Here is a 17333-nt window from a genome sequence, read left to right as displayed (position 1 = left end):
AGTTAGCTTCCTCGAGGATTTCTTCCCACTTAGCTAGCCACGAAGAAGCTAGCAGGTTCCTAGCAGAAAAGGCTCCTAGGTGTGCCGTATAGGTCTTCCTAATACGGTCAGTTATATAGCCTCTCGAGGGAGCTGTCGAGGTCTCGAGCTTTAAAAGCCACTGCCTAGGAGTCTCTTCTTCTCGAAGAGTGATTAGCTTTGCGGTACTAACGGATTCCGTTATCGCCGTGCGTGCAGCAGTTAGCAGCTTCGTCTCGTAAAGGTATTCCTTACGGTGACTCTCGTAGTCACCTAAGGTAGCAGAAAAAGCTCTCTATTGTGTAGAGGTTAGCTTAGAGAAGAGGGTAGCTCCCTCTATAAAGTCCGTTGCCCTAGGACGAAGAGGGGGCTCGAGAGGGTCCTGCTTATCAGAGAAGACCAAATTGTAGATAGTTCTGTCTACACGAGCTCGTAGCTCCTTTACCCACTTATCCCAATCTTGGGGCTCTGCAAGAATCGTCCTACGGACCGTAGGGACGGCAGAGGAGTCGATTTTCGTCATTATTGCGGAAGAGGGGGGGCAGAAAAGTCGGTTAAAAATCGGCTTTTCTAGTAAGAGGGGTAAAAGGATGCAAGAAGGTGCCTTTTGCAGCAGCCGGAAGGTATAGGAATTCTATTCCTCCCGGGCTCATAACTCTCGCGAAGAGAGATGCGAGAAGTGCATATAAAATGCACGAAGGTAAAAGTAGAAGTAAGGGGTCGGACAGGCAGGGCAGAGATGTTTGAATCTTACGGGGGCAGCAATTGCAGTAGGGGAGTGATTGTTGTATTGCCTTGATTGTCCTTCTTTCCTCTATCCAACGCCCCTCTTTATACCCGTCTAGCATCTCAATTAACAAAGAAGATCCTACTTAAAGAAGCCCCTAATGTCCCTTTAACTACCGAGCTTTTTGCCGGTTTTTCCCTTCCTTTCTAGCCGTTGCCGGCATATCCGTCTTATCTCTCGCCACCTCTATAGGAAGCCATCGCCACTTCTGCTTCCCCTTATGCCCCCACCCTCCTTTCTATACCTCTTTTTAGCTCCTTCTTTAAACCTGTTTTTTACACCGGGTGTTTTTCAGCTTCCTTGGTCCCTCGTGCCAAGGGATATCTCCGAGAACTGCGAAATCAGGCCACGCTTCGCGACAAGTTTCTCTTAACTTAAGCTCTTTATTAATTTATTTAAGGTCTTTCTTTAAAGTAATAATAACTCTTTAATCTTTATATTATATCCTTTATTATATTTATATTAAATACTAGGTTATAAAGCTATATTATTTAGTATATAGGTCTTATTAATCGATTTTATTATATTTATTAGTTCGGTTATTATTTTCGTTTATATTACTAAAGCCTATAATAATTTACTTAAACGGTTATCTCTTTTATCTTATTTAGTAGCTAAGTTATTATAAAATTTTACTTTCTTTTAAATCTACTAGTCTTAAAAACTTATATTCTTATTTTAATATAGCTAGCTAGTCTTTTAGTTAATTAATAGGTTACTCTCTTATAGCTATAAAAGTCTTAATATAAGGTTATATTCTTTAATATTTATAATATTAAAGTTAACTTATTTATTATAGCCTTAAATATTAATATTAAGGTAATTAATCTTTATATTAATAATTCTATTATTATAATTAAAGGCTTTTCCTTTAATATTTATAAGTTTATATAGATCTTTTTTATATCTCTATATAAGTCGGTAACGATTAATAACTCTAGGTAAAACGTAATTACCTATCGCGTTATAGTTTAAAAGTATATATATATAATATCCCGCGATTTAAATATCTAATACTATTTAGTTACTATAGCTTACTATTACTATATATAAGGTTCTTAGATCTTATTATATTATATTAGTTTATAGCCCTTTTATAGATAGTATACTTTATTATTTACTTAGTATTATAGAGTAAGTAAAGGTATATATATAAGTACTATTTATAAGATAATATTAATAAGCTATATAAAGCTCTTATATACGCGGCTAGCCTATATATATATATATAGGATCCGGCCCTTTATATATAACTATATAGCTTAGGCTATAGCCTAAGCTTATAACTTATAATAGTTAAAGACTTTTATATAATACCTTCCTTTAAGTATAGCGCAGCGCTACCTTATTAATAGCTTCTATACTATTAAGCTTATACTACTAGCTTTACCTTACCCTTTCTTATTAATTATACTATCCTTACTAGCCTTATTATCCCTATACTTATTAGCCTAGGTAGCTAAAACCTAGCTTTATACTTATTAGCTAGCTAGCTATTTAAATAAAAGTATAACTTATTATATACGCCCTTAGGTATCTAGCGGCCGGCCTAGACCTATATAAGCCTTAGGTTGCCTATCCCCTTAGCCTTAAGTAGCTTCCTTTACCTAAGGGTATATAAAGTAATATCCCTCCCTTCTTCCTTCCTTTTTTTTTCTTCCTTCTTTAACTATAATAGTAATAGTAATAAGTAAGTTCCGCTATACTTAAGGCGTTAGTTCGTTCCTAGCTATATAAGCTACTCTATTAATATATACTTATAGTAATAGCTATAGTAGTAATAATAGCCCTAATAATAATAATAACTTTAACTAGTAAGTTCCTTGCCCTATAAAGTAGGAGGCCGTAATCTATAGTACTAACTTCCGCGATAGATATATCTACCTCCCCCTCCCTTACCTCTTTCTTCTTAGAGTATATAGAGTCGTTCGTCGACGCCGTACTAGGTATAGCTAATAATAGCTCCGCCGCTACCGCTACTCTTACCCGCGCCCCTACTACTACGCCTACCGCGCCTACCGCCGCTACCTTTACCTTTAATACGCTAGCCGGCCTTATATCGCCCTTCTAGGTAATAACGCTATCTCCGCCGCCGCTTATAACGCCCGGCCCCTTTACCCTTACCTCCGCCTCTACTACCCTAATAAGTCCGCTACCTAGTAAGTATAGTAGCTATTTTCCGCTAATTTCTTAAAGTATAAATGCTAAGTATAGGCTAGAGCCGCCTACGCGGCCCCTTATATATAGTATATATTATAGGAGCTCCCCTACGCCGACTAAGTTAGGCGCCGCTATAGCGGTAGTTATTACTAATATACGCGTACTAGCCGCGCCTATAAAGCGGCGCCTCTTATCTTACTTACTATAGCGTTAGCTTAGAAGGCTAGCGCGTATAGGTAGGTATAGGGGGCTACTAAGAAGCGCTTTACTACTACTACTACCGCCTACTATAATCTCTACGCCCTTAAGCGCTAAGGCTTTATTCTTAAGTAAGTTTCTCTTTTCTAGCTCTTTTACTTCCGCTATTAACTCTCTTAGTACTAGGGATACTACCTCTATCGCCCTATTAGCGGTCCCCTTAGCTATACCCGCCGCCGCTCTTACTATTACTACTAGCTAGGCCCCCCCCCGCCCTTAGAGCCCTTAGAGCCGCCGCTACCGCTAACTAGCTCGCGGGCTTAAAAGGCCGCCTAAGCGCCTTAAAGAGCGCCGCCGCTACTAATAAGGTAAAGGAGAATAATAAGGATAAGGATAATAATAATAATAAGAATAAAGAGTAAGTTTAAGTAGTTTAAGGGCTTTACCTTAAAATAAACGCTATTTTTATTTCTATTTATATTATTATACTTATATTATTATAACTACCTACTTTACGTTACTTACTTTATAGTCCTAGCTTAAGCTACTATTAATAGTCTATTAGTCTATTATTTTTATTTACTATATTAAATAAGGCTTTAAACTTATTAAGGGCTATAGCTCTTATAAACTTATATATAGGTTCTTATATAAGGTTAAGATATCTATACTACTTAATAAGGACCTCTTAATATTTCCCCTTACTAACCTTTTTCTAGCGCGCGGCCTATATCTCTTTAACCTTAAACTTATCCTCTCCCTTTACTTTAATTATAAGCGGTTAAGCGTTTACTACTTTTTATCTAAGTAGTAGGTTAAAGGAAGCTTTATAAAAGAGGTCTATATTAATCTTATTATAGACCTTTATTAAGAGACTATTAAGCTTTATAACCTATAAGCTAATAACCTTATATACTATAAACTTTATATATAGCTAGTTAAGCTTCTTCTTTAGCTATACTAACCTATAGTTATAAAGGTCTAGCTATACTTTATCTCTTACTATAAACCTATTTACTAGAGCCCTAGTCTTATTAGCGTACCACTCTTAATCTTATACTTATAATAACCGGTATTATTCTTAAGGGATAAACCTATTAAGGGGTTTATATTAGTAGATATAATAAGGCGTAGTCTAAGTAATAATAAGTATATTACGTTAGTAATAAGTTAGAGGTTATAGACTATAGACTATAACTAAGTAATTAAAATTAAAGATTAAATTATAATAAAGATCTATATTAAAAGCTAAAAAGCTATTTATTTAAAGGAGTAAAAGTAAGTAACTATATATACTTATAGAGACTATCTTTAGATTATAGACCTAGCTATAATCCCCTTTATAGCTTACTATAGCTTACTTATAAGCTATACTCCTAAGTAGTAATCTATCTATATAAGGCTTACTTAGCTTACGTATACTCTAGGTAAGCTAAGCTTAAGTAGCTTCTTATTCTAACTATTATTCTAAGCTATCTTATTATATAACTATAGCTAGCTCTCTTATAGCCCGCTAACTATAGTTATAATATAATATCTCCCTTTCTTTTAGTTTTATCTATAAGACCTACTACTACCTTAGCCGCTATATATAAATATACCCTTATCGCGCGTATATATATTCCTTATTTATCTTTTTTATCCCTTAGAATATACTACTAATAGTATATCTACTTATATATTAAAAGATCGTTCTTATAAGACCCTTAAGCGTATTTATTTAACTAAGTTTATTAATCGTCTTAGTTTTAACGTTATACTATATTCTTTTTATTTATTATACGGCTTCCGCTATAAAATATTAAAGAAATCCTTTAAGTATACTAAATATATATAGCGGGGTCGTTCTTATAATACGTTAAGCGTAGTAATTAGCTCTTATAAGTAACCTCGTTATCCTACTTATTATTTATAGCTAATATATCTTTTAATATCTTAAATAAATCTAAAGTCTAATTAATTAAATAAAAAAGAAGAAATTACTAAGGAGTAAATATTAAAAGCTTAAGCCGACCTAAATAAAGCCTTAGCTTATTTAGCGCGGCTTTACTATTAAAAGCGCTAGCTAAAGATAAAGGGAACTAAGATAGTTTATTAAGGCCTTTATTCCTTAGATAACCTTAATAAGGTAAAGCGTTAAGAATTTAAAGTAGTAGTCGATATTTAGTTAATAGGTAGATTTAATATAATTAATTAAAATACTATTAGTTTATTAAGCGATTTTATAATACTTAAGGTAGATTTTACTAGTAAAACTATTAAAGTAAAAAACTATAGTAGGTTAAGTACTTAAGTAGTTCCTAGGTATTTTCTTTTAGTTTATATCCCTTTTACTTAATAAGGTACTTTTATTACTAACCTTATTTTCTTATATTTAGTATTTATTTAGCTTTATATTCTTAATCGTTATTAACTTTAATTTTTTCTTATAGTTTAGCGTTTTATAGCGCTAGTTTTAATAATAAGATAAAAATTATTAAGTATATCTATATTATTATTAGTAGCGAAAGTTTATAGTTAACTTTTAAAATAGTTTTCTTAACCTTAAATAGTCTAAGTTTCTTAAAATCTAATTTATTACTTAGTCGTTTTATTTTAATATTTTATTATATAAGGTAGACTATATCTCTCTCTTAAAAGATTAGTCCTTATAATCTTTTTTAATTATAGTAAGTAGATATTCGTTCTTTAATAAATTAAAGTTCTTATTATATTTCTTTATATAATCTTTATAGCTAATTTACTTATAATATCGCTCGTTTTACTTATAGTCCTTATTAAGTAACTTTAAATACTTTTAGGTTATATCTATAATTAGTATATACTAGTAAGAGCTTAGTTATTTCTATAACTAAGCTATTATAAGCTAGTAATACTATTAGTAGCTATTTAACTTAATCGTTTTATTTATAGCTAATATAGTATCGTAAATATTATTTAAGCGTTTAGTTAAGTCGTTCTATTTATCTATCTATTTATAAGTAATAAGCTATACTAAGCTTATATTTCGTCCTTAATTATACTATAAGAGCTTACTAAAACTTAGCTATAAATATACTTTCTTTATTAAAGATAATCTTATTTAATAGCTTATAATTACTAATAATTATTTATAGGAATATATATACTAGCTCTTTTATATTACTTACTTCTTTATATAGTAAAAAGTATCTATACTTTATTAGTCTATTAGTAATAATAATTATACTATTATATTTAATATTAGTTATAGGTTCTTTTAATAGTAGTAGCTTTATAATATAGTTAAAAGCTATTAAATCTTATAGTTTCTTTAATACTAGTAGCGGTTATAATTCTTTATATAGTTTATATTATTTAGCTTTAATTTATATATAAAGTTTATATTTTTTAATAATTTATTATACTACTTTTTTAAGCTATAAAAAGTTATATTATTATTTAATCTATTTTCTTATTCTTTAGATTCCTTAGTATTTATATATTAAATATTTATATATATCTTATATAATATTATCTTATAATTCTAGTAGTACCTAGATTTTATTTTTATATATTAAAACTTCTAAATATTCTATATTATATCTATTTAATACTTTATATTCTTTTATTTATTTTAAGATCTTTTAATATATTAAGTTATTAGGTTATACTTTAAATATTATTTTTAGCTATTATTACTAGTAGTTCCTATTTTTATTAATTTCTAAGAGCTATCCTTTTACTATAGGTGCCCTTATATTATAGTTACTTAGTTAACTAAAGGTATTAGCTTAACTATTTTCTATTCCTTTTCTATAAATTATTTTATAGTTAAATTCTAATAAGTATTCGGCCTATTAAATCTATTATCCGTTTAACTATTATATTATTATAAAATATAAGATATTCTTATAATTTATATAGACCTTAACTTTATATTTACTTTTAAGAAGGTAGTATTAAAATTCCTTAAAAGCTTAAATAGCTATAAGGAATTCTTTATTATAGATAAGGTAATTAAGTTCTACGCTATATAGCTTTTTTAAGTAGAATATAATTAGTTATAGTCTTCTTTTATTATCTTTCTATTTAATTTATACTCTTAAAGTAAAGTCTAATATATTAGTTTTAAGTTTAATTTATTACTTTAGATTAAAGGTAATTAAGACTAGTTCTTATATAATTATAGTTTTAATATATTTAAAAGCTTTATTAGCTTTATTATCCTATATAAATTCTTTTTCCTTTATTATTAAGTTATATAGTAATACTATAATCTTTTTAAAATCTTTAATAAATCGTTAATAGTAATTTATAAATCCTAGGAAACTTTATATATCCTTAACGTTCCTTAGTATTAGCTATTTTTTAACTAAGTTAATCTTATCTTATTATATTTATATTTCTCTTAGTAAGATTATATATCTAAGGAAGTCTACTTTTTATATATAGAACTTACTTTTCTTTAGTTTAACTAATAACTTTATATTTTAAAGTATATAGAGTACCTTATAGATATATTCTTTATATTCTTCTAAGGTATCTAAGAAGATTAAGATATTATCTAAGTATACTACTATAAAGATATCTAAGTATTTATATAGGATATTATTAATTATTTATTAAAAGGTAGCTAGTATATTTATAACTTTAAATAGTATTACTAAATATTTAAATAGTTTAAATTTCCTTTTAAAGGCTATTATCTATTTATATCCCTTTTTTATATATATTAAATTATCGGCGCCTTTAAGGTTAAGGGCTATAAATTATTTTTTACTATATAGTTAATCTTATAGTTCCGATATAAGCGGTAATAGTATTTAGTCCTTTATTATAATATCGTTTAAGCGTTTATAGTTAATAACTAATTATAGCTTACTATTTTTCTTTAAAATAAATATAACTAAGTAGCTTACTTTAAATATTAACGTTTATATATATCCCTTTTATAGATTCTTATTAAGGTAGTCGCGTAGCGTTTATAATTACTTTTCGTTTAGGTTATAGATCTTATAAAACGTTAGCGTTATTTTATCCTTAAGATAAATTTTATAGTCTTATTAGCTATATTTAAGTAACCTTATCTTAAGTTCTTCCTTAAAGAGTTTATTATATTTTTAGTATTCTTAAGGGATATTCTTTATTCTATCTTATAAGCTTTATTCTTTTTTTTAAGAGCTAGTTTCTCTTAACTTAAGCTCTTTATCGATTTATTTAAGGTCTTTCCTTAAAGTAATAATAACTCTTTAGATCTTTATATTATATCCTTTATTTTATTTATATTAGATACTAAGTTATATAGCTATATTAGTTAGTATATAGGTCTTATTAGTTAATTTTATTATATCCGTTAGTTTAGTTACTATTTTTATTTATATCGCTAAAGCCTATAATAATTTACTTAAACGGTTATCCCTTTTATTTTATTTAGTAGCTAAATTATTATAAAATTTTACTTTCTTTTAAATCTATTAATCCTAGAAACTTATATTTTTATTTTAATATAGCTAGCTAGTTTTCTAGTTAATTAATAAGTTACTCTCCTATAGCTATAAAAGTCTTAATATAAGGTTATATTCTTTAATATCTATAATATTAAAGTTAACTTATTTATTATAGCCTTAGATATTAATATTAAGGTAAAAGTAAAGATAGCTTATCCGCCTTTAAAAATAGTAGTCTTAGCCTACCGTATTTAATAGTTGCCTTATCGGGTAATCTTCCGCCCCTCTATCTATACCGCTTCTACGTCGCCTATAAATATCCGGTCTCTACCTAAGTATCCGCTATATACCGTTAATATTCTTATTATTTCCCCTCGTATACTAACTTAGTTATCTTTTCTAACTACTCTTTACTTCGCCTAAGCACGGTATAGCTATAGTAGTATAACGAGACCTATGCTAGCTACTACGCTTAGGGTTCTATTCTCTATTCTCGATATCTCTACCGTAAAACTACTATTAGCTCGAAACTTATTTACGTCCTATAGGCTTAAATAACTTTAGCTACGCCGCTAGCTCTAGCTACCGTCCCCCTTCCCGGCCATAGAATTAGCGACTAAAATAGCGCGGCGGATATAATATAATTAGATATACTTCGGTTTAGCCGCCTAAAATTACTTAACTAGGCAAAACTATATTATAAGTAATAGCTTAATTTCCTTTTACGGATAATAGTAGCTAGGCACCGCGGAAGCTAGGTTCGTACGTTAGCGTTAACGTTCCTCTATATATCGTTTTTGCCTATCTTAGAAATATAGACTAACTAAGGAAGGTCTATTAATACGAACCTAACTTAGTAAAGGGAATAAGCGCGAATATTTACTCTTTAGCTAATATTAGGTGCTAGGGTAGGGAGTCCTTATCGATATTAATATTAATCGTAGTGCTTAATTTTAAGGATACTCCCCGAGAATATAAGATAGCGGAAACATAGTAGCCTCTAACGCTAACCTAAAGTTAATAGTTAACCGGGTAATAACCCCCCCCTAAATAGTAGGGATCTTTATTAGTCCTATATTACCTTAGCTAAGGAGTAGCTTATTCTCTTACTTAAGTCCGTCCTATTAATATATAGATAGTTACTCTAAGCTTATTCTTATTATATATTAAAAGGACTATTAGCGCGCGGTAAGGATAAACCCTATAGACTTATAAGCGAATACGTTATTAAAAGTAAGTATAATAAGGCAAGGGCGGGAAGAGGATAGACTTATAGTAGCCTATATTTAAGAACGAGGCCCTAACTAATAATCCTATAACTATCCTACTTATTAAGCTAAGACGCGAACTAGACCTTACCGCTAAGAAAGCAATCCTACTACTATAGGATTAACGCTTAAATCCTTCTCGTTATAATATAAGATACGGTAACTCTATAGTACTAAGCTAATTATATTTAGACCCTTAGATATAGGAAACTAAGGGGGTAGAGCGAGATATACTTTATATTATATACCCGCTATCGGCGGGCTAGTAGTTTTCCGCGGTACGAATTACCTTATTCTATTTAGTATAGCCTACTTCGTTAGTACTAGACTTTACCGGGCCCTAGATAATCTTTCCGCCGCTAACCTAACGTAAGGGAGGTTAGGATAGTACTATTAATTTCGACGCGAGTATAACTTAATTAAGGCTTCTATAAGTAAGCCTATAGTATATAATAGTCTTACCTAGCCTTAGTAATATCTATATTCGCGCTTTATAAGTTAGTATTTACGCGGTTTAGGGGTCCTTATAGGATATAAGTAGCGGCGCCTATAGATTCTACCTTATAAACTAGTCTCTTATCTAAGCCTATATCTAATACTTATAATAGGAAATAAAGAAGGTATTATTATTAACTTACGCGCTTAAGTTAATTATTTTCCTAATATCGATATAAACGTATTTCTACTAGCTTAGTAGTTAAATAATAGTAAGCTTAGTAAGTTAAATACTAATAAATAAGTAAGTAAGGGGTAGTTTATCTAGGTAACCTAGTACTCTTAAGCGGCTCGGCTAAGTTAGTCGGCTTAAATTTCTCTCGTTTTACCTACCCTACCGGTCTAAATAGATACTATACTATAGACTCCGTTATTAGTTATATATTATAGCTAGAGCTAAGCGGGAAAGGGAGGTAGGTTTAGTCCCTTATTATAGCGAGAGAGCTAACTATTATCTAGGCTAAAACTAGTACTATTTAAAGATAGGAGCGGAAGGGGAGGCCGATTAAGATAGCTAGTATAGATTTAGTTTAGATCTTACTACGTCCTCTCGGCTATAGATCTTTTTATAGAATAGTCTAATAACTCTAATATCGGTTTATAACCCTTTATTACTAGATATCTAGCTAGCACCCTAAGAGATAGAAAACTAACTCTTAATAAAAAGGGGGGTACTTCTTATCTTTCTTAATTTCTCTTTTATTCTCTTAACCCTTAAGTATAAAATATAGATATATCTAGTTTCTATACGTTATAGCCTCTCCCTTAAAGTTTAAACTATATATTCCTATACTATAAAGACAGCGAAAGAAAAAACTCTTAGATCCCGCGCTTAAGGGACGTTATTATATTACGTTAGTAGAAGCTCGCGGTAAAAGCTAATCTTTATAATCTAATATAAAGGGCCTCTTAGAGATAAACGGTATACTATAAAATAAAAATTCCGTTAAAGACGTTAAATTATAGCTAATATCCTTAAGACTAAAAGGATATAATAACGCTCGATTTAACCGGCCTTACTTAGTCTAATAATATATAATCTATCTTATAGTATATAGATATATATTATACTTTTAGTGCTAGTAGTAAAGATATCGATAAATACTTTAGTAATTTATCTATCCCTATACCTTAACTTAGGGTAAGTAATCTATAAGTAATTCTAAGTAGTTACCTCCTAAAGTATTATCGAAGTTATAAAACTAATAAAATACTATTTAGGTTCTAACTTAAGGATAAAAGATATCGAGGAAGGGGATATAAGGGCTACTAAGATATCTCTAACGCTAATAGACCTAGCCTCTTTAGTACTAGTATTAGATCCTACCGTTAATTTTACCGATAGCGATATAGTATAGATAGCATTAACCTAGCCTAAAGCTAGTACTACGATATAGTCGCTAGACCTTTTAAGGCCCGGTAGTAACTAGCGTAGAGGTCGCCGCTATATCCTTATTTCCTTAGTAGCTTCTAGCGTATTTACTTTAGTACCTACTAATACTAAGAGTTTATCTCTAAAAAGCCTCCTCGATAATAATATAGGCTGCTAGAGCTAGCTAGATATAGGCTAATAGTAAGATATCGTACTAATATTTAAGCGGATAAAGCGACTACTAAGAGATAGCTAAGATAGTAGTAGCCCTAATAATTTATAGGAAGTAAAGAGACTAAAGTTACCCTTTACTATTAAATATAGTACTTTACTATATTAGCTAAGCGTTTATAAGGTTACCTCGATACTAGTTAACGGTGCGATAAATACTTAAGACCGGGTTCCTAGACTATTATAAACTTATAATATTAATAGTAGCTATAGTAATAAATACTATAACAATCGATCGGCTATAAAGGTACTAGCCTACTATCCTATAGGCGGCTCCTATTTAGTAATAGCGTATTAGGGCGGCCCTATTAGTCCTCTAAGCTTACGCTTAGATGCTATTACGTTTTCTTTAAATTAGCCTTTAAATAAACTCGCTTCTTATTTATATAGAAATATAACGACGAGTTAACCTTGCCTACTTAGTATATTATAGTCGCCCTAAGTTAAGCCCTACTTAGTAGTACCGTTTAGTAAAGCGTAAGAGATAGGGTAAATTAGATAATATAAATTATATATAATTTTCTATATAGCTCTCTTCGAAGTACTATCCTTACTATATAACCTATTACCTAAGGATATTTTAAGTAAGGTATAGCATAGCTAGCCTATAAGTAATACCCTAAAGCGGTATTAAAACTTATATAAATAGCCTATAAGTCTAGAGAATAGTTATATAGAAACTTTTAATAAAGAGTCTTTAAGTTATACTAATAAGAATCGCGATAGGGGTAATAAGGGTTTATTTAATAGCGATAATTCTCTAAGCGCTAAAAGTAGTAAAAGAAAGGTATTTACTAAGCGCCGCTAGTAGTCTACGCTAAAAGAACGTTAGCTAAGAGTATAAAAGAAAGAGAATAAGTTAGAGCCTTAGATTACTTTAAAGCTTAATTAGATAATAACTATAGTTAAATAATAATAGCGTAAAATAAGTAAAGAAAAGTAGTATAAACTATTTAACCTATATAATAATTTAGCTTAGCCCTCTCTTATTATATAGTAGTATAATAGATAACGTAAATAAATATTTATCGGGCGAATATAGTACTATATATCTTAGAACGTTAGTTACTTAGAGCTTACTACTAGCTTACCTCTTTTTAATAAAGCTATAAAGTATTTAGTCTCTTATAAAAAGGAGCTAGCGGCGAGAATTCTCTTAAAGCTTTAGCGTCTATAAGCCTTAGATATTTCTCTCCTACGTAAATATTATATAGAGCAACCTAAATCTACCCCTCGAAAATTCACCTTCTCCTAAGCACCGCCTAAGCTACCCTAAGCTACCCTAAGCTTACTAGAGCTAGGCCTAAGCTACCCTAAGCTGCCCTAAGTTACTAGTAGATAGTATAGGCAGATAATAGACTAAGCTATTTATAGACTAGCTCCTTTATATTTAAGACACGGATTTCCTTAATCGTTTTTCGCTACTTCTTTCGATATATAACCCTATCTACTTATATATATATATTAACCGTTTAATTATAATAATTAGTATATATTAACTATACCCTAAGTTTCCTCGCCTTACTACTAGCCTCTTTTCTAGCCTCCTTAAAATAAGCTTTCTTAATATATAAGGTGCCCGCCTAACTACCGAATTCTTTACTTATTTATATACTTCTTTTATCTATAAAAGACTAACTAGATTCCCTCCTTAAAAGGATTAAGAGCTTTTAGTCTATTAATTTAATACTAACTACTTATTTACTTATCTTATAATATATAGCCTTTCTAGCTATAAAAGACCGGAGCCTATCCTATACATATTAACTTAACCTATATACTGAATTGCTAATATATAATACGAGCTACCCTTATAAGCCTCGTCCCTCTCTTAGTAAAAATATATATAGAAAAAAACGTAACTTAAAAACCTCTTAAGCTATTCTATATATAGCTATAACTCTATATACGAAGTATAATAGTTACCGCCGCTAGGCAATAGTAAGGGTTATAAGTATCGAACCCGCGATTTCCCCGCTAAGTAGCTAGTATAGTAAGGCCTACTTAAGATAGCTTAGTACTAAGTAGTTATCTTACTACTAGACTACCCGACCCCCTATAGTAGTATATTAGTCTATCGGAAAATTAAGTATACTACTTAACTTAGTAATATCTTAAAGGCTACTTAAAATTATATAGACTTATTACCGCTAGCTAATATAAAGGTTTTTATTAGCTTATCTCTTATATAGCGTTTAATAGGTCTTAGTAATACTAAACTAATTATACCCTTAATTTAGAGTTAATAATATTCTAAGCTTTAGTTCTTATTAGTTAGAATCGTTTATAATAAGAAGAGCTTATTTATAAGCTCTAAATCGCGAAGTAGATACTAGATAAGCTCTATAATCGATAATATTATAAGGCGTACGTAAACTTATTATATAAAGGCTCTGCCTAGTATTAAAATTCTCCTTAAATAAAGTACTTATTTTTTTTAGAGCTAAATCCCTTTACTTTACGGTAGTATACTAACTTAAATAGGAATATATACTTTAATATAATAAGCTAGTTAAGATAATAAAAAGGGAACGTTAGCGACTATTAGCCCCCCCTTAAAGTCTAGAGTAGAGTTATATATTAACGACCTTAATATACTAGCTTACTATACTATACCTATTATTATTTATCGAGCTATAGAGCTTTTACTTTTAATAATTTAGATACTATAATCTTAAATATAGCTTAGTAGGTAGGGAGCTAGAAAAGCCTATATCTTAAAAGAGTTATTTTTTTTAATAACTTATATATACCTTAAGAACACTATTATAAGTCGGACGGTATTAGCGCCGCTAAAAAGTATTATTTCTAAGGGCTAGTATAAGCGATAACCCTTACTATAGCTTAATATCTTCGCCGTAGTTAGTATATATATACCTAGAAGTAATATTACTAAGGTACGCTAAAATAAGGGACGCTCTTTAGTAACGTAAGTTTTAGTCCTTAGCTATTCTCTCGTAGGCTACTCTAAGACCCCGCGGCTCTTACCTTTCTATCCCCTTCTTCTTCTCTTTAACTATACTTTAGAATACTTTAACGCTATCTCGGCTATAGCGCTATAATCGAGCTACTACCTTAAGATGCCCTATTCGCTATAGTAACCTTTAATATTTTATCTACGTAGCTAAGTAAGATAAAAACGCCTTATATCTAAATATACTAGAAATAGATAATAAGCTAATTTACCTAGGTATATAAAGCTACCTATATAGGTTTATAGCGCTTATATCTATTACCGCTATAACTATAGGCAAAAATATTAGCTTAAAAGGTAGCTATAATTTACTTCCTTACTAAACTATTAATTTTCTCCCTTAAGTAAATATAGCTTTAAGAACCCTAGGTAACGTAGGCTTATCCCGCTACTATTAACGACTAAAACCGAAACCGAAATTACCTTATAGCTTAATAATTCCTTACGAGCTTCGAAATAAATATATCGAATTAAGTAGGGTAAAGACCTTAGAGGAAAAAAGGTAGCGGCCCGCGGTTTTTAGGTTCTTTAATAGAGTAGGCTAGTTCTATCGCTGGCTAGGCCGCGGAGTACTTAACTCTCTAATAGACTTACCTTTATCTATACTTATTACTTATAATAAAATTATATACCGCCTATTATTTATAGGATTATCGTATAAGTAAGTATAGATAGAGGTATTATAACGTTTAGTTAGAAGATATAGTTTTAATTTAGAACCTAGCGAAATATAATAAATATCGTCTTCCTAATAGTAGATAGTTCTTCGATTAAACGGCGGGTTCTTAAACTCTAAAGTATTATTGCCCTTTATAGGCTTAGGGAGTCTTATTTAGTATTTAATATTATTATAAACCGGCGTAGGTATTAATCTAAGGAGATAAGATATATAACTACTTTTTAAAAAGCTATCTTTATTTAAAGCTAACTTTCTCTAGTCTAAATAAAGTATACTACTTTTTAATTATACTAAAAGGTTTTAATATAGGTAAGGGTATAGGTATCTAGGCTATTAGTACTACCAACGCTTACCCTTCGGCCGGTATTATTAGTACCTACGTTAGCTTAATCTAGCTAGCGTAGATACCTTTAAACTAAACTAAGTATAAAGGCTAAAGTACTTTAAAATGCTCCCTTAGAAAAGCACCTTAAACTACTAGTATTCTCTTTACCCTTCTCTCGCTATTTACCCTTATAACCCTATCTAAGTAAAAGAACTATAGTATAGATATAAAGAAAGAAAAGGGGATCCTATAATACTTAACGAGAGGGTATATATAGAACTAGCTAGGCGAGCGACTTAGATAATATTAAGAGGCGTATACTATATCTTCTTAAGCCTATATTAAAACCTATAAAAGGCCTCTTAGATATAAGGAAGGCTTAATTAGGGTCTTACCCTTACTAGAGGAGGCCTACTCGCGGAAGCGCTTACTATTATACTAGGTAAAGGAGGTCTAGTAGTACCTAGAATAGATAACGTATTCCTCGTACGTTATTACCTTTATACGCTCGTTAGCCCTATAAGGCGCTAAAGAGTTATATAGTTTATCTCGTCCCTTTTTTCTTTATCCTATTATCGCGCTAAGGGACCTCGACTAAGTAGTAGGACGCCGCCCCCTTAAGGAGGTTAACCTTAGCCTTCTTATAGTTCCTAGCGGCTTTATCGACGGAGCCGCTAAGCACGATGCCGTTAAGGAGGTTATCGCCGATAACTAGGTCGGTGTCTATACCCCTATTATCCGAGTCTTTAACGTTCTTATATATATTCTACTACGAGGGCCCTAAGCAATTATCGACGACGCGGTTAAGGGGGAGAGGCGAAGCGGCGCTAAGTTTAAAGTAGATAAAATAACGGTTACGCGAAACGCTATAAGGGCGAGTAATACGCGATTTACTTATATAGCGCCTCTTCGTGCCTTTACTTTAGGGTACTTTAAATACTACTTAAAAAAGTAGTAGGTATTATAAAGACCGTTACGCTATATAGGTAAAAGTAAAACGCGCTTTAATAAGAGCACTATAACTAACGTATATCTTTCTTCTTAATAGTAAGATAAGTAATATACCTTATTATAGTATCCTATATTTATAGTTATAATATATATGCTTTTTATAGGACGATAGTAAGCTACTATAAATAAATATTCGTAAAACCTATAAATAAACTACCTATCTAAGTTAAGGTAAAAATAAATTAATATATTATCGCTAGGATATTATCTAAGTATTCTTAGGTATAGTTAGCGAGAAGAAAATAAGAAAAAGAAGGTAAGAGATAAGGGGTCTTTAAGTCGTTTATAAGAAAATAGCTAAGAGCTAAAACTTATACTACTAGATAGCGTCCTTTTTAAGACTTACTTTAGTAACGCTACTTTTAGGTATATATACCTAAATATCTATAGTAATACTACCCTAGCCG

Source organism: Hirsutella rhossiliensis (assembly GCF_020360975.1).
Source record: "Hirsutella rhossiliensis strain HR02 chromosome Unknown scaffold00005, whole genome shotgun sequence".
Taxonomy (NCBI): Eukaryota; Fungi; Ascomycota; class Sordariomycetes; order Hypocreales; family Ophiocordycipitaceae; genus Hirsutella; species Hirsutella rhossiliensis.
Note: the sequence above shows the minus strand (reverse complement) of the source record.